General features: G+C 38.1%; 1 long non-coding RNA gene and 1 other non-coding gene across 3 annotated transcripts; one reads left to right on the top strand and one right to left on the bottom strand.

The window, feature by feature from the left end:
• Positions 1 to 759: 759 nt before the first annotated feature.
• On the bottom strand, positions 760 to 22,525 carry LOC102126063 (uncharacterized). 2 transcript variants are annotated; one of them, XR_010577875.2, is made up of 4 exons: positions 22,174 to 22,525; positions 9,492 to 9,535; positions 3,182 to 3,291; positions 760 to 2,969 (listed from the first exon to the last, which is right to left on the bottom strand). It is a non-coding gene; the product is annotated as an uncharacterized lncRNA (long non-coding RNA). The 2 variants fall into 2 exon arrangements; XR_012417226.1 differs by lacking the exon at positions 3,182 to 3,291.
• Positions 16,066 to 16,167, top strand: LOC123566975 (U6 spliceosomal RNA). The gene has a single exon (XR_006689688.2). It is a non-coding gene; the product is annotated as a U6 spliceosomal RNA (small nuclear RNA).
• Positions 22,526 to 23,590: the final 1,065 nt, after the last annotated feature.

The raw sequence follows: 23,590 nt of genomic DNA, 5'->3' as shown, positions 1-23,590 counted from the left end.
GAGTGTAAGCTTCACAAGTGGTGGGATTTTTATGTGGTTTTAATTTCTTTATCCTCATTTTCTAAAATCATGCCTGGCACATAACAGATCTTCAGAAACATTTGTTAAATGAAAAAGTGAATGAATAAATAAGTAGACAGATCAACATCAGCCCAGAAATAAATCTCAGAATATAAAAAAGTATGTGATAAATGTGTTATCATAAATCAATGAATAACAAAAGGGATAGTCAATAAATGCTGTTGAGTAAACTGTTTAGTCATACTTTACATTAGATATTCTTTTCTCATCTTATACTAAAAAGATCCAGATGAATTTAAAAGATGAATATAGAATAAAATAACGTAAGGCTCAAACTCTTTTAGATAGTGGAATATGGAGAAACTTTCTAAGCATAAAACAATTAGAGAATTCACAAAGGACAAACGTATTAAAACCAATAACATGAAGTATAAAATCATGTATATAGACATTCTTAAAAAGTAAAAGGCAAATGTCAAATAAGAGTAAAATAATTACAATAACTATGACCAGCCAAAGAATAATATTCTTACTATAAAGTGCCTTAGGGTAAGAACAACACAATCAGACGGCAAAAAATGATCAGTTATGACCAGACGATTCACAAAGGGGAAAGATGTGCAAATAATAAATAATGTTACAAGGACTATTCAACTCTGTCAAAAATACATGAAATGAACATTTAGGTGCCAGTCAGAAATCATACACATGAATGTAACAAGAGTCTCCACAATATTCTTTGTTTTGATCCTTTAATACCATTTCTTATAATTTTATTAAGAAATGAATTAGGGATGTGATCAGATATTTATTAACAAGGATGTTCACTAAAGCATTTGTTAACAGTAAGTAAAAACCTGAGAATTAAACATTTTAAAAAATGGATAATCATTAAATTATGGCACAACACCACATTGGAATATTATACAGCCATTAAAAATACATCTTAGAAAAAGATTAATAACTTGAGTAAATGCTTACACTATTAAGGAAAAAAGTGGATAGCAATCATGTATATAGTAATTGTTCATTGTGTTTGTGTATCTGTGGATAAAATTTTAAAGAAAATATGCCATGTGTTAGCAGTAGTGATTTCTGAGTGATGTGATAGTAGACAATTATTTTTAGAGGTGATGTCTTGCTCTGCTCTCCAGGCTGGACTTGAACTCCTGAGCTCAAGTAAGTCCAGGAACATCCTGAGCACTTGGGACTACAGTGTGCATCACTGTGCCCAGTTCGTAGGTAATTTTTAATGCTTATTTTTGACTTTTTAACCATTTTCCAAATATTCTATCAAAGGTACTTAAACAGACAAAAACAGTAAAAGTAGTGAAAATGTCACATGTCCTCACTTATATGTGGGAGCTAAGAAAGTTGATCTCACGGAGGTAGAGAATAGAAGGATAGTCACCAGATGCCGGAAATGTGGTGATGAGCATGAAGAGAGGTTGGTTAGGTTGTGTGATGGGTACAAACATACAGTTAGATAGAAGGAGTATTTGATTGCACAGTAGGATGACTATAGCTAACAATGGCATATTGTGAATTTCAAAAAAGCCAGAAAAGAAGATTTGAAATATCCTCAACAAAAAGAAATAATAAATGTTCTGGGTGATGGATATCATAATACCACCTAAATATCTTGATTTGATCATTACACATTCCATGCATGTATCCAAATATCACATGTGCCTCATAAAGATGCACAAAAATTATATGTCAATAAAAATTTTTAAAAATTAATGAAAATAGTCTCAAAGACATGAGAAAAACTGTCCCAAGCAGAAGAGCAAACCATTTTCACCATCCTATATTTCATTGGGAAAGGTCAATTTCAGGTGTACGCACTTGACAGGAACATGTACCAACTGGCCTTTATCACAGCAGAAAATCCTTCAGTTTATATTTCACAAATCAACCTGAACTTATGGTGCATTCTATGCGATTCATCAAAAGTGCTAGAAAGACTGCAGATCTCAAAATGAATAGGTTGTGTGATCTGTTAAAAGACTCTACACGCTCTCAAGGGAAATCTTGATTGCAAGAGTTGTGTGATCTTAGAACTCACAGGGCATCAGCCATTGTGATCAGAAGCACATATTCTGCAAAGCCTGAGGAGTTCTCGGCTGGCTTGATGGGCCAAGGGAGAGGAAATCCTATTTTCTCGAATAAGTCAGGGATACACACCATATTGCCAAATCTAAAAATAACAGCGTGGTAGCCTTATGAATGTAATAGTAACAACTAAAGCCAAGGGCAGCCTCTATTCCTAACAGATTAATGTACTTTCCTGAAGTAACAATATCTGTCTTGTATTAGGTCTGGAATAGATACCAGGACTGCAGGGTCTTTTATACGTGTTATCCCGCTTAATCTCTCGTAAGACTCTATGATGCAAGGTCATCTGAGGATGATGTAATGGAGACATGGCTCTAGATCTTTAAAAAAAAATCCAATTTAAAGTGCAATGGAGCCCCATTTTTTGTAATAAAATTCATAGGAAGGAGACTAACATGTGTACACACATGCCATATGGCAAGGTTAGGACTGGGTATTCATTCTAACATGTAGATATCAATAAACTCTTTTAAATTTAATGTATATAATTCATTTCAGAAGAACTTTCATTTGCCAATAGAAACTTTATAATTTATCGTTTAAAAAAATAACCATTTGAATGCTAATATAGGTAAGTTGGGAGACAGTTTATGAACCATTCCCAAACTAGCATGACTGACTAATCAGGTATATAATCACTCTCCATAACATGTAGTTACAGGAAACATTACAAACCAAAAGTAGCACAATTAAAATGCAGAATTGTAAAATCCAATGAAATTTAATTCTCAGAGTCAATGATGAAAATTACCACTCAATCAGCACAGACATGTAATTCATGTTGAACTTTTCTCCATCATCTCCAATATGATATTCTGGTAGAGTAATATCTGGAAAATTTGAATATCAAAATTATTGTGTGCATTCATTGTACATAAAATGCATCAAGAAGTAAATAGTATAACTGGGGTCTGATAATATCAGAAATAAACAAGACAATATTATCAATAAAACATTTTGGACATTAGTGAAAAATCTCAGTTTCTCAGTTATTGATAATTTATATTAAATTAAAAGAAGTTAAGGAAAAAGTAACATTTACCTTAAACCCACATTCTTTTGAAACTTATTCTCTCATATGTTCATTATATAATCATGATTGTTCTGCTATATCTGATGGTGTGAATATATCTGAGGCTCTGAATTTCTCTTCTGTGGGTAGAAAACACAGCCCTTTAATAGAGAGCTGTACAAAACTGATCCTGTTTTCAAATATAAACTAAAATCACATAGAATGAATTAAACACCTGCTTTTACATCAAAACAGTTGGAAATGATGTGACTTGTCTAAGGGCCCTTAAACTCTGGCCTTGACTGCTGCTCACAAAATTTCAAAAGGAAATTGACTGAATTTTATGTTTCTATCTTACCTGAGATTTGCTGAATCACTCATAGGCTCATAATTTCTACATACAAAGGCAAAGTTCCTCAAGACACAAGACTTGCCTTTCCTCTTGGTGTCAATTCTTGCATATTGAGCTCTCTGAGTGGTCTCTTGAGCTTCTTTTGTGGTCCTACTTGTAAGGATTCTCTATCTCTTTGCTTTCCTTAATAGCATTATTTCCCATATTTCATTTGTGCTGGACAATATATGGAGTAGTGGCTTTTTCTCTTCAATATATGAAGCAGTGATTAACTTTAGGTAGAGCAATGTTAATCCCTCATTATGATTTCTCAATGCCCAGACACCTTGCAGAGATAATAAGAAAATTCCAAGACTCTTTGTGGGCAGGAACCATGTTTCCCTCACATCCTTCTTGGATGAGCATCCTAATAAAAAAAAAATTCTAGGGAGATCACTTGCGTAAAGAGTCTTTCTAATAGTTCTCAAAAGACTAGTCTGGATTGGAAAGTAACTTCAGTTTTCTCTCAACTTTCCTTTTCTGCTCCTATTTAGAATAAGAATATGTCTTTCTTTTGTAGCCAAAAAATAACTGTCAGCCGTGACATTGTGCAAGAGACTCCAGGCTTGTTCTTTTTCCTTGTGTTCTCTGAAGAGAAAATGATTACACTGTGACTTGCCATTGATTAACTAAAATCATCCAACTATAGAGAGAGGAGAAAGTGCAAGCCAGAAACCATAGCAACCTCTGCAAAAATGATTCCTGTAATGACACTCTTTCAGAATGTCCAGGTTTCCAGGTGGGCGACTGCTTGTCATTTTTACCTGTAGTACTGGATCATCCACAGTGGAGCTGACTGGGGTTTACTTGTAAGGGCCATTCTAATTATGCAAGGAGAGCTCATACTTGCTGCTGAGAAGGAGCAACAGAAGCATTAGCTTTTGCTACATTGCACCATCAAGGAGGGATTACCTATACTCACCTCACTGCATTGGGAATCTATATGTATCTGCTCCCATTAACCTTTTTATTTCACCTGATAAACAAGAAGTTAGTCTCATTTCAGACTGTAAAGGGTCATTTCCATTTTGGGGGACACAGCTCTGACATCAGGGACTTCTATTATTATTCGACAGTGAGAATATTGAAATTTATCAGTGGTATTTTGATAATTTATGTTCTGAGGACATCTATTTGATTGCCAACTGTAAGTTCAATAGATGAGAGAGTGGAACTCCAGACATGAAAGGGCAGTGTTACCACCTGGAAATCAGTGGGGAGGTTGGAAGTAATAACCTTTTTTCGCTAGATTTTGTTTTCACCATTTGGAATAATTTTCCTTACTACATTTTCAAACATTTTTAATACCCACATTTATACACAAAAACCCAAAAGAACACAGCAGCCTGCCGTCATTGTTGCTTTGGTATTTAGCCATTTGCTGACATACAGTGTAGCCAGCTATCAAAGGCAAATACTGGAAATAACTAATAGATCGTTTTAAATGCAGGCTTTTGCTTATTCAGACGAATCAGAAAATACTTTATCCAAACTTGTACTGTGCTAATTCATCTTGTATTTTAACACTGTTAAGAAGACACATTCATTCGTTCTTTTTTTTTAAAACAAAATCAAGCAAACAGTGAATACTGAAAGTCTAGTGTGTACTACCTAAGTAAGCACTGGGCCAATCAAGATAAAAATTATCTTTCTTCAAGGGAGCTACAGTCTAGAAATTCTCAAGTTCCTACTTGTTAAGAAATCAATGGATATTTAAAGATTTTAGAGTTTTTCCAGAGGGTAATTTGCTACCAACGGAAATGGCTCCAAGACACTTTCCTTGTTGTGACTGAAGCTCTTATTTAGCACCGGCTGCTTCAGGTTTATGTGATAAACTTTTATGAAAACTACTCTCCAATCACAGGATAATGGTAATCTCCCATTTGGTAAAGAGAAAGTACTCCATCTAAGGCTTCTATGGGCTGCAGTTAGAGTGGAAAGAAGTATGCTTCAGGCTACAATAAACTGGAGAGCAGCGGCCAGCAAGTAACTGAGAAACTGTAGGGCATAGCACAGCCTTTGTAAACCAAGAATCTTACATCATTTCCATACAATTCTTATTTATCTATGACTGTTTCCATGTATCTAAGTCTTTTTTTGCTCAGCAAGACTTTCCTTTCTGAGTAGACAGACTGTGTCTCACGCTGCTTTCCTATGCCTATAGTATATAGGGTGCTTAATAAATATTTATTGACTTGACTGAATTTCTCTCTCATAATTTAAATTATAAGTGCAGAAAGCAAACTGAAACATATTGAATGCTACCTATGACTATAGAAAATCTCTTAAAAGTTTGAAACTGAGTTTTAGTCATCATTTAAATCCACTGTGGGGTTATGTAAGGTTATTTCTTGAAGCTAAATATAATGATGAATACATAAGTTTGCATTTCACATTCTCCTTTTAAAGAACTCATTCAGCTTATCTCTCAAAAACAGGTTTGATTAATTTAAAATATGCCCTTGGATATTGACTTTTCTGAATGAAAACCTACGAGAGGCTTGGTGCATATATAAGCTGTGTACTGATCAGGGAAAATACAAACAAATGGTGGACTCAGCAGAATCCATGCCCCATTTCAAGAACTTGACCTCTAACGTTGAATAGTTAATGTCTCATTCTTTATCATCAGTAATTATTGCCTTTAACACAATTAGTAAAACTTTCAGGATGTTCACCAGGGAGTGAATTTATAGGTTGTTATGTGAAGGGTTTTTTTTTTTTTTTTTTTTCCTAAAAAACAAATACATCATGAGGCAAGAATTCATGTGGCAAGTCCTATGGCTAATTGCTTCCTTCGGGGCAGGCAGTTATTTGTGGGGGCTGAGGGAGAAAGTGTTTAGTTAATATTCACTTGGCTGGCCAATGATCATAGTTGAAATTACAATAGAGATAATTTTGCTTATGTAAGTAAAGTGCGTATTACTGGCAAAATGTCATGAAAAATGTAAAAGTTACTGTCAATTTATACTGAAATGCAGCTAGTCAGAGAGCGAGGATTTTGAAGGAGATGATGAGTCAGAAAATATTCAAGAAGGCTTTGGTGTGCATCCATTTTCATGATAGTAAAAATACATCGTTTTTCCCTCTCCTGTCAGTAATGTGCAAATAGTTGGTTTAGTAGTTGGTATTCCCTAGACCTTGTTGTTGCTGCAGAAGTTCGAATAGCAAGTACAAAATATTTAGTTCAATTTACATAGCACATATGTTTACATGACTAGATATGTCATTCACTAGACATTGTGCTCTAGAGGGCAGGTGCTAGAGTCTGATTCCAAGTTTAAGGGAGGGCCGGGCACAGTAGTTCATGCCTGTAATCCCAGCACTTTGGGAGATTGAGGTGGGAGGATTGCTTGAGACCAGCCTAGGAAACATAATGAAATCTCATCTCTACAAAAACTAGGATCACTTGAGCTCAGGAGTTCTACTAACACTGAGTGAGACCTTGTTTCCACTAAAATTAAAAAAAACATAGTGAGACTTTGTTTCTACTAAAATTAAAAAAAAAAAATAGCCAGGTGCTGTGGCACATCCCTGTAGTCCCAGCTACTTGGGGCGCTAAGGTGGGAAGATTGCTTGGGCCCGGAAGTCGAGGCTTTGGTGAGCCCTGATCATGTCACTGCACTCCAGCCTGGGCGACAGAGCAAGACCCTATCTCAAAGCAAGACCCCCACTCATAAGTGAGGCTTCCAATCATCCTAGTTTAAAGCGCTGGTGAGAGTCAGCTTAATCTGGTTTTTAATCTGGGCTCTGCCATCTGCTTGCTTTGTGTTATTGTATATTTAACCTCTATAAAGTCAAGAACATGTACTTTGTAAATGGCAGTCATTGTGTGTATGGTTTTATTAACATGGTCAAATGTTTAATTTTTAGTATGTTCTGGAGGATAGACAGATAGGGCAGTGGAGAGGAGAAAGGGAAAGAGTTTAATTTGTTGGTTTGCTTCAGCTAAGAGCTATTAGTTTAGTACAATGGTTGTTAAATATCTATCTGTGGTTCCATTATGTTAAAGACTCTTGGAGATTTTTTAAAAATGTAGATTTCTAATTCCATTCCTTAAGTTTCTCTGGAAAATTATTTTCTCCACTTACTCACTAGCTTACAAATGGAGAAAATGACTGCCCAGTGTCAACTCCACATGGTGTTTCAGTAATAGTTTTCAATGTACTTTGACCACTTGGGATAAATCAAAACAAAATGCTCACCTACATCACTCAAGGTCAAAACACATCTGAGCATAATGGTGGAGTATTAAGAAAGTGACAAGAACTCTACAAATCAAGCCCATAGCGTGAGACTAAAGCTGTACTCGGGACAAGTGCTTAGTATCACATATTATACACTATTAAAGGGTAATTTTTAAAAATGAAGCATTTAAATGAAAAAGCTAACAAAATCAACAACCAAAACTATATAAAGAAGGAAGCTTTGAAAACTGAGATAAAAGCAGAGATTATTCAATAGGAAAACAGTCAATAAAGCCCTATATATAAGGATTTTTGTTTTGTTTTGTTTTGTTTTCAGTTGTGGGACATGTCAGTTTCATTAAAGAAAGAACATAAACATAGCAAATGTGAAAACAAAATAATGTCATATAAGATAGAATGGCAATTATGACAATAACACATTTTATAGAATATTACGCTTTATAATACATTGAAAATATGAGTGTTAAAATTTTCCTTAAAATATATAAACTGCCATCATTAACTCGAAAAAATAGGTAATCTTAATAGACCAACAGTAAGGGAGGAAATTAAAAATATTGTAAAAATAATTATCTCCCAAAAGGCTCTGGCTGCACATAATTTTACCAGTCCATTCTTAAGATGTTTTCCAGAACAATAACTATTTACTATACAAAATTATCCAGAACATGAAAAGAAAGAGAAGGGAATTAAAAAAAAACTCAGTTATGATTCTGCCAGAACAGTGAATTACAAATCTGGTACAGCCAGGGCAAACATATTTAAAGTTCAATCAGGCCAGGCGCGGTGGCTCACACCTGTAATCCCAGGACTTTGGGAGTTCAAGACCAGCCTGGCCAACATGGTAAAACCCTGTCTCCATAAAAATACAAAAATTAGCTGGGAGTGATGATGGGTGCCTGTAATCCCAGCTACTTGGGAAGCTGAGGCCAGAGAATTGCTTGAACCTGGGAGGTGGAGGTTGCAGTGAGCTGAAATTGTACCATTGCACCCTAGCCTGGGTGACAGAGCAAGACTTCGTCTCAAAAAAATAAATAAATAAAAATAAAGTTCAATCATACATGTTATTATAAATGCAAAAATTTCCAAGTTAAACATTAATTAATGTTGTTCACTCTCAGATGTTCTCAGAATGCCAGGATCATTTAATGTAAGAGAAAACATTACATTTCATAAATCAGTAAAAGGAGAAAATTATCAGAAAGTGAAAAGGCATTTGAAAATGTAACCTCTGTATTTGATTTAAAAATTGTTTTATTAAGCTTTGAGAAATATTTTTATCAAATAGCTTACTAAATGCATCTCAATGCAAACCTAATACCATTAACAGTAAAATAATGCAGGCACGTAATTGTTCAAGTCTGGAAAAAAGGCTGCTGGGGAGTCATTACTATTCTTTAACATTGTCCTATAAATTCTGGCATTCACTAGTCAAGAATAAGAGTAGTATTTAAGCTGGAATTCAGACAGTGAATTTTCATTATTTACAGATGATATGATTATCTTAAAAGCTCAAGAAAGTAAATTCAAGGAGAAAAACATGCTAAAACTAAAAAAAGACAAAGTCATGTATTTAAAAAACTAAATGTATAACATTAATGGACAATAGATATATATGAATAATGACCAGTTAGAACATGTAAATACCAGGGAGAAAGTACCAATTTACACTAATGATAAAACAAATAATCAATTTAACAATAAAGATAAAAGAGTCATTATAAGAACATTTAAAACCTACCGAGATAATTAGAAGAACACTTGGACCATCAACATATCATTTTCCTGGAATATAGTAAAGATATAAAATATCATTTAAATAATTTTAAGTTAGAAAAATAATAATAGCTGATAGGTATTTACTATTATTTAAGCTTTTTACTTTGCTGTATGTAATTAGAATTAGTTTGTAGTTGCCTTTTCATATTATCGGAAAAAAAGGGCAAATTACCCAAACAATTTACAGTAAGTAAGTTACTCATAAGGGAGATATTGTACAAGTTATTAAAACATTTTAAAAATATGATTTAAACAGTATGTTGCTGGTTCACGAATAGACTTTCTAATACAGGTGACAGAATAGAAAGGAAGGAGTCTGATATTTAGAATGTGGTAAAGCTCATTATTTCAAATAAGTCAGAAAATAAACCATTGTTTAAAGAAGTGTGCTGAAACAACTGGTCATTTTATTCAAGAAAAAAAGTTAGACCCCTGACTCACACCTTATATTTCTGGAACTAGTTAATAATGGGGATAATTATAGTACCCATTATTTATGGTACCTAGTTGATCAGATTGTTTGTGGATTAAATTAGTTAATGTGTATGAAGGTCCTGGCGCGTGGCAACTTAGCTTTGGTTTGTAAATAAAATAAACAAAATTATAAACAATAAGCAAAATAAAAGTCAAGTTGCCATGTACCAGGCCTTTCATACACATTAACTAATTTAATCCACACAACCATTTGATCAGGCAGGTACTATAATTATCCTCATTTTACAGATAAGAAAATAGAGGCAAGAAAGGTTTAGTAATTTGCCCAAGATCATCCAGCTCTTAAATGGCAGAGACAGCATTTACACAGGGCTCAATCTCTATACTAAACCCTATTTGTCCTAGGATATGATTCTGTTAGTTTACTACTGATCAATTCTGTTTAGTGTTATTTTATTTAAACTTTTCCCTTTGATATTTATTCAAAAGTGAGAGTGCTTTCAGGTTTTCTTTTTGCATACCTTCATCTGATTTTTATATTACTGTTATTCTGGCTTTACCACAAATAATTTGGGAGCTTTCCATCATCCTTATATTCTAGAACACGTTAAATGGCAGCCAAAGAATCTTTTTGTTGCATATATCAAAGGACTCAGTCTTCTTTCTTCATCTTAATATCCTAAGAGACATTTCTATGAACATAGTTCATTTTCCAAAGGAAATGGGCACATGCGTGGAGTGGCTATACAGAATTCTCTTTGCAGTGGCCATACTGTTGGGACACCTGATTGAGCATAGCATCTGACAACAGTATAGAGAACTTAAAATCAGAGAAGTCCGTTCACTGCACTGTTTCCTGTCACCAGATGCAGCCGATGATCAACCCTGCAGCTCCCTGTGCTGTCTCCTGCCTAAGTCACATCTCTCAAGTCAAGGGGAGGGGTCCTGTCAGGGTGCAGGCACGACCAGACCTTTATTTAGCAGGAGGCACAGCTGACTCAACCCCTGCTCGTGACACCCAGGGTGCTAATCAAAAGTCTATTGTGAGGTGCTGAGGCTGAGCCATCACTCTAGCAACTCTGACTTGTCTGCAAAATGATGCCTGTTTCGGGAAGTTTCTTCCTGAGAAATGATCCATAGGGTAGGCAGAAAAGTTCTCAAATGGACCAATGTGCTTCCCCAAAAGATAATTTTCACAGACACAGCAATCTCTCCCTGATATAGATTAGATATTTGTCCACTGCCCAAATCTCATGCTGAATTGTAATTCCCAGTGCTGGAGGTGTTTGGGTCCTGGGGGCAGATCCCTCATTACTTGGTTCTGTCTTCACAGTAGAGGGAGTTCTTGCAAGATCTGGTCATTTAAAAGTGGGTGACCCCTCCTCTCCACTCTCTGTCTCTCTTGCTTTCATCATGTGACATGCAAGCTCTGGGTTTGCCTTCCACCATGAGTAAAAGTTTCCTGAGCCTCCCCGGAAGCTGAGCAGATGCCGGTGCCATGCCTGTACAGCCTGCAAAACCGTGACCCAATTAAACCTCTTTTCTTTATAAATGACCCAGGCTCAGGTATTTCTTTATAGCAATGCGAGAATGGACTAATACACTCCCTCTACAATAGCAAAAGGTGTAGATTGGTGCAACCAGTCATATAATTTTAACCACGGAGAATGTATGACTCCATTTATGACATCCATTTTGTAGGTGAGAAAACTGAGCCCCAGAAAGTTGATATAACGTACTTAAGGTTTCTCAGCTATTAAGGACTGAGTCAGGTTTTATCCTTTCCCCATCCCTTACTGTCTCCTAGTCCACCAGTGAGAATAATTTTATATCCTAGCCAGGCACAGTGGGTCATACCTGTAATCCCAACAATTTGGGAGGCTGAGGCAGGAGGACAGCTTTAGGCCAGGATTCGAGAACAGCCTGGGCAACATAACAAAACCCTGTCTCCAAAAATCATTTTTAAAAATATACTCCAGACAAAGACCTCTGCACCTGGCTGCACAGGTTGTACACTGCACAACTCCAGGTGGTGGTGTTCATATAGACTGAGTAAGAAACAGAGAATGGGGTCGTGCTGCCTCCTACCCAAAACCTTTGGCTTCTATCACTCCAGTGACATCCTGGGTTAAGGTGGGGAGACATCTACTCCCTGATTTTTGCTCCTAAGTAAATTCTTATGAGAACACAGCTGCCTCCCTCAACTCAAGAATGAATCAGTAAAGATTGAATTGAAAGATGAACATTGACTGACAGAAAAATCGCCTTTCTCCTTTGAACGTAAGACATTCTTATTAGCCCTATTGCAGAGCCTTAATTCACTCCTACTTAGGATGAGTTATTTTGCAAAAGTAACTTGGCTGGCTCATGTTACCAGCCCTAGGGACATGACCAGGTCTGTGCATCTCTCAGCAGTGAGCACAGCTCAGACTCAAGCTGAGAGCCCTCAATGCATGATAATAAAGTTGGTTCTTGACTGGGCACAGTGGCTCATGCCTGTAATCCCGCACTTTGGGAGACCGAGGTGGGTAGATCACTTGAGATCAGGAGTTTGAGACCAGCCTGGCCAATATGGAGCAACCCCTTCTCTACTGAAAGTACAAAAATTAGCCAGGCATGGTGGTGCACGTCTGTAGTCCCAGCTTCTCAGGAGGCTGAGGCATGAGAATCACTTGAACTCAGAAGTTGGAGGTTGCAGCGAGCTGAGGTCTCGCCACTGCACTCCAGCCCGGGCAACAGAGTGAGACTCCATCTAAAAAGAAAAAAAAAGTTGGTTCTCTAAAAAGATAGTACCTGTTAAGGGTTCTCATGATTCATTGAAAAGAAAACAGAACAGAGGGTTCAGGGATCTGGGCTCCCACCTGACTCTAATACACAAGGGCTGAGTGGCTGGGAAAGTTATTTCGTTTTTCCAAGCCTCATTTTCTCAACTCACAATCTATAGCATTGGATTAGCCCTTTATTATTTCCTTCTTACAATAAGTGCTATATGATGTAAGTATCTTTTTATTGTTGTATCTCATTCTCCAGAGACAAAGCAGCTCTAGAAACCTTCCACACCTGAAGTTGTGAGATCATCTAGGGACCTAATTTTCCTATCACTTTGAGTTAATAACTTTTGCAATAGTTTTGTCTGTGGTTGTCCCAGAATCCATCATTGTGGGGTGTCAGTGCCTGGGGTTAAGGTGATTTGATTAGATACTGGGGTAGTAAATGGAAATATAAAGCACCAATACAGATTTGAAGTATGATGGGACAACCTGGGCAACACAGCGAGACTTCGTCTCTACAAAAAATGTTTAAAAAATTAGCCTGATCTGGTGGCGTGCACCTGTAGTGCCAGCTACTCAGGAGGTGGAGGTGGGAGGATCACTGGAGCCTAGGAACTTGAGGCTGCAGTGATCACCAGCCTGGGTGACAGAGCAAAATCTCTGTCTCTAAAAAATAGAAATACAATTTAAAATGAAATGTGATGGGAAATTTTGTGTAGTGACAGACTGGCCTGGAGCTTTGTTTATGGCTCCAGGGGTAGCTCAAACAGGCCACAGCCTACTGTAGTGATCAGAGGGGCATCACACAGGCCTTCTTCACCCACAACATCCTCACTCTGCCCTGCAGTGGTTCAAGGAGAGATTGGGCTTTGAAAACCGATTTCGGTCATTAAGAATATCCTGAAGAAGGTCAGGCACAGTGGCTCATGTCTGTAATCCCAGCACTTTGGGAGGCCAAGGTGGGTGGATCACCTGAGGTCAGGAGTTCGAGAGCAGCCTGGCCAACATGGTGAAACCCTGTCTACTAAAAATACAAAAATTAGCCGGGTGTGTTGGTGGGCCCCTGTAATCCCAGCTACTTGGGAGGCTGAGGTAGGAGAATCGTTTGAACCCGGGAGGCTGAGGTTGCAGTGAGCCGAGATTGTGCCACTGCACTCCAGCCTGGGCAACAGAGACTCTGTCTAATATATATATGTATACATACACACACACACACACACACACACACACACACACACATACCCTGAAGAGGAACAGAGGTAGACAGGCAAAACCTTTACAACTTCATTTTTAAGTAGGGTCCAGTCTCAATGCAATAAAGGTCACAACCTGGCATAAAATGAGCAGCCCTAATGAAGAGGCTGGGGGCTCCGAAAGGGGAAACAAGATAACACCCAAACTCAGCCTCACCCCCATTGCATAACTCTCCCAGAATTAGAAAGACTTCCAGATGCCCCTTGATGCACAGGAAGAGCTGGTCCCAATTACTTCCTCCCATTTGCATGTATTAATTTACAAATATCAGGTTCACTTGGCAATCTGAATAGTCGATTCTCGCCTCCCCTCACGCTGAGGCAACAGCTGAAGGCCCTCCTTGCTCTCTTGTGTGCCAGAGTTTGAGAGAAACGCCATATGACCTCTGCCTCCTTATTATTCCTGCCCACTCGGCTGTTCTAAGTTAATCAGGAACCAGAACCTTCCAGGGGCCATTGTTCGGATAATGTTAGCTCATCTTCCTGTTTCAGTTTCAATTTTCATCGCCTTAATAAAAAGAGTGTTTTCTTTCTCTTCATCCTTCCCTGCCATGCCCTGAATGGCCACTTCCATCAAATTACGTGAAGGATGAAAGAAATGGGCAAATACAGCTATATGAAAGGGGGAAAAAAACCCTGCAAACTAAAAAGTCAATGCTTTGTAGCTGCACATAATTTTCTTCTCTCCGCAGCTATCCACATGTAAGTAGGAGAGGGCAACATGAAAGCTTTGTAATTTCTCTAAAAGGTTATTCCATAATGTGTCAAAGCTGGGGAGCAAAAAGAAAGTGTGTACTCAAAGCCACATACCTTTCCCTGCAATTTTCCCCTCTATTACTCAGATTGCTAAGACGGCTTTTTCCTCCTAAAACCACATATTGAAATTGGAAAACCCTGCTAAGAACCAATTCAAATTTCTGGCATCATTGTATTTCCTGAAGATGAGCTCTCATGCTGATGATGGAGAAATGAAAAAAAATAAACAAAACAAAAAGCTCAAGTCTTTGTTTTCCTGAGAGGACAGATTTTGCTGCTTTGAACCAGGGGTTTCTGGGGAGCAACTTTCTTGAGGCGAATGTGAGTCAGATGCAGGAGGTGAGGCAAAAGCCATTAATTCAATTACAGGAAATTAGGATGAGTACTTAGATTTCTCTATCTCCGTAACATTTTTCATTTGGATTAAAATCAGGCTAAGAAATAAATCTTCTGATAGGAATTTTGCCCAGTAAATAATGTTGAATTGAGTCTACTTCCCTACTAATGGTTCCACTCATCAGTCATTAGTTCTACTCTCCCTACTAAGAGTTAAAAGATTTCTGTTTAAGGAAAGCTTCTCTCTCCCTCAAAGAACAAGATCTAAGACAAAATAGACTATAATTAAGCAACGGGGATATCATGGAGTACTTTCCAAAGTCACAGAGCTAAAACTTTGCTTCTGTAGGGAGTAGTGCAATTTAGTTTTTCTTCAATCTGTACATCAGCAATAAAACAGCAAAAGCAGAATTAGAGTGGCTGTGTTCACAGCAACGTGGATGGGATTGGAGACTATTATTCTCAGTGAAGTAACTCAGGAATGGAAAACCAAATATCATGTGTTTTCTTTCATAAGCAGGAGCTAAGCTATGAGAATGCAAAGGTGTAAGAATGACACAGTGGACTGTGGGGACGCTGGGACAAAGCATGGGAAGGGGGTGAGGAATAAAAGACCACAAATTGGGTTCAATGTATACTGCTTGAGAGATGGTGCACCAAAATCTCACAAATCATCACTAAAGAACTGACTCATATAACCAAACACCACCTGTTTCCTAAAAGGCTGTGGAAGTAAAAAATTTAATAAATAAATACATAATTTCCCATTCAAAATAAAAACAATTACAGTGGCTGCGGGCTAGGATTCATCCTTAATTTTTCCCTACCAGGCCTAGACAATAGGTAGGTACTAGGCTAGAAAGCCGAAGGCTGGAATGCTAAAATAATTACAGGGCAGGCCGTGGGCTTTATCCAGGCAATCGAGCAGGACTTGTGTATTGGAAGTCCAGGCAGGCATTTCATTCATTCATGTAACAATGATGCAGTGCTCGCCTTGGCAGCACATACACTAAAATGGGAACAATATGGAGAAGATTAGCATGACCCCTAAAAAGTAAAAAATAAACCAATAATGATGCACTAATTGGGTGCATGTACCAGGTGCTTTTCCAGACAGTTGGGCTATATTGGTGGAACAGACAAAGATCCTTGTCTTTGTGGAATATTCATTCTGAAGCAATTAATCATAAACATGATAATGGGGTAAATTCTACAGTGTGTTCAAAGCTGAGAAATGCTATAGGGGGAAAAAAAATGAAATAGAAAGATAGGGATCAAGAATGCCACGGAGGCAAGTGGAATGTGGGTCTCAAGTTTTAAATAGGCAGTCAGGTTTTATTTCAACGGTGCCACTTGAAGAAAAGACTGGAAGGGCACGAGGGCCTTAGTCAGTTAGGTGTCTAAGGCAGCGCATTCCAGGAGGAGGGGATGGTTGTAATACGAAGGTCAGAGGCAGGAGCGCATCTGGCAGGCTGGCGAGAAGAGGGAAGTGGGTTGGCTGTAGCAGAGGCAAGTAAGGTAGAGAAGAGAGGAGCTGATGTCAGCGCCATAAAGGGAGGAGGTTGTAGTTAACTGTGGACCATTGTAGGAGCCTTAGCTTTTACTCTGAGCAAGATGGGAGCCATTGGGGTTTTGAGGGCTTTGTATATTGAATTAAGACTTTCATACATCAGTTGAAAGAGGAGAACTTTAGGTGATTACTGTTCAGGTTAACAGCTCCCTTTCAGCAGTGCTGCTATCTGTAAGGAATGCTTTGCAATGAATTGGGTTTTTTATTGTGATATCATTTTTCTTCATAAAAATTAAGTGCTGGCCCTAATGCAATTGAGACAAAGCTGGAAATCATTATATCTGTGATTCTTAACCTGGGTCATAAATTAGAATCCTATGGGGAGCTTTTACAGCCTATGAATGCCAGCACCCATGCCCAGTGATTCTGATTTAAATGGCCCAGGAAAGAGCCTGGGAATCTTCATTTAAAATAAAACCAAAACAAACAGAGCAAAGAAAAAGACTTTCTAGGTGATTTTAATGTGCCACCGAGATTGGTCAATTCTGCATTAGATGCTTTGAAGGTAAAAATCTTCAGCTCATTGAACTAAAACTAACAGATCCTCTATTTTGATGAAAAACAATAAAATTTCAAAAATATGCATGAAATCCTCAAATGCTATCATGAGATAGCATGCCTAAAAGGAATGATGTAGTCAGAGATTTTAGAATATTTTCAATGTAAATGAAACCTCTACTTACAACATGTCAGCCTGTAGGAATTTCCTGTACTTTATTTTGCTTAGAGTTTTGAAGAGTAGTTTTTAAGAGTGGGGATGTGGTAGTCTATGAAACTGTACTTCTCTTTCATGGTGACTGAGCCCACATGCACAGTGAACTGGATGTCCCGAAATGCACGACTGGCTCTGCAGTGTCCTCTCTGCTCAGCAACAAACTCCACTTTGGGGCACGGGCCTCCTTGCCCGGTCTGTAGAAGTGAGACAGCCACTCACCTGAACAAGCGTTTAAATTAGCCACATTAAAATGAGAAGAAAACACTCCTGACGCCCAAGGAACAATGTTGCATGTGCAAGGGTAAAGGAAAAAGCAAAATAGTTGATAAAGAGAAGGAGGGCTAATAACTGGAATGTCTATGTAGCTCTCTGCTTTCCTGTCTTTTTGGATGACAAGTAAGAGGAAGCCTGCCTGTTACCCTCAAAGATGTTGCACTGTAGTAAATGAAACCACCTTTGATCGCTTGAAAGTGGGGTATGCATCTTTTAAATCATTATTGTCATCACAGCTTTACATTCATGATCTTATGCCATTCTCACAATCCTGACATTTAGATGTTATATTAACCCCCTTTTACATAGAGAGAAATCCAGTTTTAGAAATCTGAGGAAACTTTCCGATACTAACAACTGGTGCATTGCAATAGCTGGCTTTGAGCCCCTGCAGTCTGGCTTCAAGGCTGTGACACACAGCTACCCTGCTCCCCCTACTCCATTGGAATAGAAATGCTGGATCCTATGCCCCAATGCAGCTCCTGCAACTGCTGAATAAATAGGGTGGAGGTTGTAGCCGATTTGCTCAATATTTTCTCCAAATAAAATATTCTTAGCATGTACATATCTATTATTCATTCTGCAAATGAGTATAGGCACTCCTATATTTCTCTTGGCATTAAATGACTTAGATGGCATTTATTGTGCTATGACATCAAAGAAAAAATAAAATATTTTGTGAACATCACTAAGTAAATCTCATCTTCCTTGAAAACTGCTGTCTGCCTACTCATTTTGACTTGATTTCATCACTGCCTTCAAAATGTGGCAGCCAAAATTCTACTAATGTTAGGGTGGGGAAAAGTCCATTCTCAAAAAGCCGGATTACCCAGATGGAACAGAGAAATCTGTTACGGGCCTCCAAATAACAACAGTGTATAATTAGCAGCTGCTAAAAGAATAGAAGTCAATTGAACAAAAATATGGTATGATCCACATTCATTTATTAAATACCTTATGTTTCCAAACACTGCTTTTCACAGTGGCTGAAAAGTCTTCTTGGGGGCATTTCAGCATGTGTCCCTGGGCACCAAACACAGGGAATTGACAGATTTTTTTAAAACTTCTAAAAAGAGTTATTACTACATCCAACAGCCAGGCACAGACATGCCTCTTTTACATCTGCAGGATGAAAAAATAAATTTGTCAAAATCAACCTTCAAGTAGGCTGCCATTATCAAAGACGTCAGCAGCCCGTCTCCCTAGGAGACAGCGAAACCCCGCATTTATCTAAATTATCTCAGTAATATGACAGAGTGATTGCTCACTAATGGTCAGTAACAGTTTTCTTTGTCATTTTCCTAGTCATTACCTCCTCGGAATGAACTCCAGAATAAACTGCTTGCAGTCCGTGACTAGAATGCTAATTTCCTCCTTACATTTGTGGCTATTTCTCTAAACATATGAACATGGCTATCATATTTCTGACATTTTCATTTTGTGAAAAAGAACACTGTGCCTTAGCAAATCTGATAAACACAGAGATACTTTACATGCAAATAAATAAATAAATAAATAACTACTGTTAGCATTTCCTCCCATGTGAATTCTTCCATCTGACAAAGCTTGTAGTGAGTGACTGCAAGCTCAGAAAAAGCCAGAGGAGGTTATTTGCAGGTGTGGGCTCTGTTTTTGTGGCTTTATCAAACTATGCCTCACGTTTTCATTTCTCAAACCATCCTCCTTTGAAGATACCGATGATACAGTCGAACCAAGTGCCCTTGACAGCAGATTCTGTGAATATTTTGCTGCAACAGCATGAGTCTCCAAACCCTTGGTCTTTTCTGAGAAGGAAGGAAGAGGTGGCCAACTGTTTGTTGTACATGATTTTCTGCCCAATAAAAGCTAGATTGGACTTTATTAAAACTAAAAAGCCCAAGGCCAGAAGGAAATGGTAAGAAAGCAGAACTTCTTCTTCCAATAAATGAGCTGGGGAAGTTGTAAAAAAAAGTGAAGTTTAAAGAATGTTGAAGAAAGAGCTGTACCGGGAAAGTAGGTCAGAGTGGTCCCTTGGCTGGGCAGTCCAAATACAGGAGCCAAAACAACCAGCTGGGGATTCAGAATGGCAGCTACAGTGGCCATTACAGGTAGGAAAAGCTGGGTCAGCTGTGCTCCTATCCTATGCACAACTTCCACCTTACAAAAGATGAAATGAAGTAAATGCAGACACTATGGAAATAAATGTATGAGAATATCACTGTCCATTCATGTGCAAAAGGAGTCGTGAACAATTCAGTAGTCTCCTTTGCATCCCAGTGCAATCTCAACTGCATTGTTTCTCTAGCAATTTTGACCTTTTTGTTTATTCACTTAAAAACCAACCACATGACTCATATTTTCTGGGACAGTCCTAACTTGAAGGGATTTGTTCCATTTCTACTTGGAAGTACATACATGCTTATTGGAATAAGTATACTGATTATGGGGTTGGGAAAATATGACCACTAAACAAACATACATCAGACCTAAGCTGAGTTTCAATACAGATGTACTCCATGTCATCCACTGTAATCTTTCTCTATTTGACCTGGTGCATGTGATCAGTCACACCTTACTCCCCAGAGTACCCATATGTCCAAGTGCCAATTAGAACTGTCAGCCTACATGCCCTACAGGCATTTCAAAGGTGTCTTATCAGAATACTAAGCTTGACATTTTCCCTTTCCAACTTGTGGTTTCATCTAGTAAATTTCACAAACCAGAGAACACTGTGGTTATCCTAAAATTTATCTTCTCCTTCACTTCCAAGCCAAATCCAGTTCTGCTTTTGTTTGGTCCCTGGAATACATGTGCACCTCTGTAGGTCTGACACTACTGCATATCAGGCCCTCCCCATCCATTGCTTGAACTAGTGCAGCAAACTTCTTCTTTTCTTTTTTTTTTTTTTTTTTTTGATACAGAGTCTTGCTTTGTTGCCTAGGCTGGAGTGTAGTGGTATAATTACAACTAACTGTAGCCTTGAACTCTTAGACTCAGGAGATCCTCCTGCCTCAGCCTCCTGAGTAGCTGGGAATACAGGTATGCACCACCATACCCAGTTAATTTTGTTAAAAGGTTTTTTTTTGTGGCGTGAGCCACTGAGCCTGGCCCCAACTAACTCTTAATTGGTTTCTCCATTTCTAGTTTTCTTCATTTCCAGGCCATTTTCCATACTGCTTTCACTTTTCTTTCTTAATTAAAAAAAACTTGTCTATTCTCCTAATTTAAAATACAAAATGGTACCCAAATTCTTCAAATCATGGCATTCGATTAAACTCTAACTCAGTCTCTGTCACTCAGTCTCTAAACCCCACTCTGAAAATGTTATGCTCCCATCAAAACTAGGCTTTATGTGGTAACTTTCATCAACATCGTCCTTCCCTCTGTGTTCACACATCTTTTGAAACCAACCGTAAATCCCATCTTCATTCTTTAAATTTCATTCCATCCCTTAAGTAAATTAACCCTGCTTCATACTTTCACTATTTGATTTTTCTTTCCTCTATGCTTTCCTAGCTCAATTTCGACGTCTAATGTAGGACTGAACACACTGAATGGTAGTTGCTGCTTTATGTGTTCGCTCTCCTTTCCAATCTATCAGCCCCTTGAGGGCAGATGCTGTTATCTATTCACCTGTGTCCAAGTCCCTGGCATATAACAAACTCTTAATGCATACATGCTGAATTGAGTGACTATAGATCATCATATTTGACATCCTAACATCTATATTATTAAAAAACAAGGCATAAATTTTAAAAAATACTACTTTTCTCATGCAATAGTACTTCAAATCCTAAGACACCTTCTGTGTTAATGATAATAACCTATCTTTTTTGTCTATGGCCATATGAACATGCCTAACCTTGTCTGATCTTGGAAGCTAAGCAGGGTCCAGCCTGCTTAGTACTTGGATGGGAGACCAACTATTAGGTGCTGTCGTCTTTAAAAGAGAACAAGGTGCTGTCATCTTTAAAAGAAAACAAAACCCCACCTTGTGTCTAGCAGCCAAACATTGTCTAGTTTAATCACTCAAACAGCAGAAATCCCACGTTAAGGGTAAAAGTCTTTGAATAGCAGAATCATGGGTAAGGAAAGAAAAATAACACTGTGGTTTGCTGGGCTGTTCACAGCAAGTCTGGGGACTGAAACTAGTGTGAGGTGGGGGTTGGGGGATATAGAAACATAGGAACAATATTCCAGTCCATAGGCACTTCTCAGACTTCATGCTGTCCTTTTAAAATATTCTTTCCCTACCAGATATTTTTCCCAGAATCTAGAGTCCCTTGATGTTAGTTTGAATGTGATGTAAAATTTGGAGATCATTTGCTAAGAACTATCATATAACTCCTCTCCTGACGAAGGAGAGTTCTTGGCCATGTCAGCATCTATAAACTTTGTTTTGAGAAGAGGCAGAGGTATCTCATTTCAGAAGAGGGGTCTGAGAATATTGAACATTAAACTGTACTGAATCAGTAAACTTGAGGTCACAATATAAAGCCAAAAGCTGAACCCCTGAAAAGCATAAGCCCCAGCGTAACACAAACAGTTATACTTACCCCAGTGGTGCTTGACAGCATTGCTGTATTATTACTCACTACAAAGGCTGATGTTCAGAATGTTGACAATGGGCCGGGCATGGTGGCTCATGCCTATAATCCCAGCACATTGGGAGGCTAAGGCTGGTGGATCACTTGAGCCCAAGAGTAGAGATCAGCCTGGGCAATGTGGCAAAACTCTGTCTCTACAAAAAAAAAAAAATACAAAAATTAGCCAGACATGGTGGCCTACCCCTATAGTCCCAGCAACTCAGGAAGCTGAGGCGGGAGGATTGCTTGAGCCCAGAGTTCAAGGCTGCAGGGAGCCATGATTATGCCGCTGCACTCCAGCCTGGGTGACAAAATGAGACTCCATCTCTAAAAAAAGAAAAAAAAAATTGAGAATGTTGACAATGAGTCATCAACGAAAGGTTAAATTATGCTCAGTTCATCTATTTATGAAGTCAAATGAATATAGAATATGTTTTAGGAGGAATTCCTCTCAAACAGCATAATTTTAAGAATCTTGTGTTTCAGGGAGTAAAATTCCATTGCCTGGTGATTTGCTTTTTGACAATTAGCTCTTTTCCTACCCATGCAAAGCCAACTGAAGTATTTATCATACCAATAGACTAACTCCACAACAGTGACACATCTGAAATATACTTTTAGGTGTAAACGGTTTTAAAGAGCATTTTTTACCCTTGTGAGAGATAAACAGTAGTATGGACCATAATATATACTCAAAAACAAACTCTGAAAAAACAGTACAACATTTAAGACAACTCCACGGTTTGCAGCTTTTGATTTTGCCTCATTACAACTATGTACTCTGTTTATTTCTTTGCCTTCTGTCTAAAATAAATGGTAAGTTATTTGAAGCACGATTGCGTCTAGCTCATCTTCCATCTTATGCAGTACCTAAAGGAAATGACTAACGCTATTAACATTGTCAACATTCGCATTGATAAGGGACCACCAGCATGAAACTCTGGCCTGGTCATCACAGACAGATTCTAAGTTGAAGACCAAGAAGGTATCTCTCTATCTGGATTACCAGGTGTCACAAATAGATGAGTCCTTCATGCTTCATGAGATACAAGAGGAGGAAACGAGTCTGAGTTCAGACATGACTGAAGACCTACAGAATCTCAGTTTGCATTTAATACGGTAGTTGTAACGCATAGTCACTTTCAGTATCAATACAATTTTTGTGTTAAATCTCTAAATATCTTAAAATAATATCCATTAAATAAAGTTGTCCCTCTCTCACTCGGGTGTATCTAGAGAAAACTCACTGAGAGGGCAAAGTCATGAAACCAAGGTATAAAGGGAAGTATTTTAGCCAGAAGAAAATAAATCCAAATGCCATGATATTTAAAGAAATATCAAATGCAAAAGAAAGAGCAAAATGTTTCTTTTTGTTATTTAAGCTGGT

The sequence above is a fragment of the Macaca fascicularis genome, chromosome 9 (genome assembly GCF_037993035.2).
Source record: "Macaca fascicularis isolate 582-1 chromosome 9, T2T-MFA8v1.1".
In the NCBI taxonomy this organism is placed as follows: domain Eukaryota; kingdom Metazoa; phylum Chordata; class Mammalia; order Primates; family Cercopithecidae; genus Macaca; species Macaca fascicularis.
Note: the sequence above shows the minus strand (reverse complement) of the source record. Positions and strands in the feature narration are given on the sequence as shown.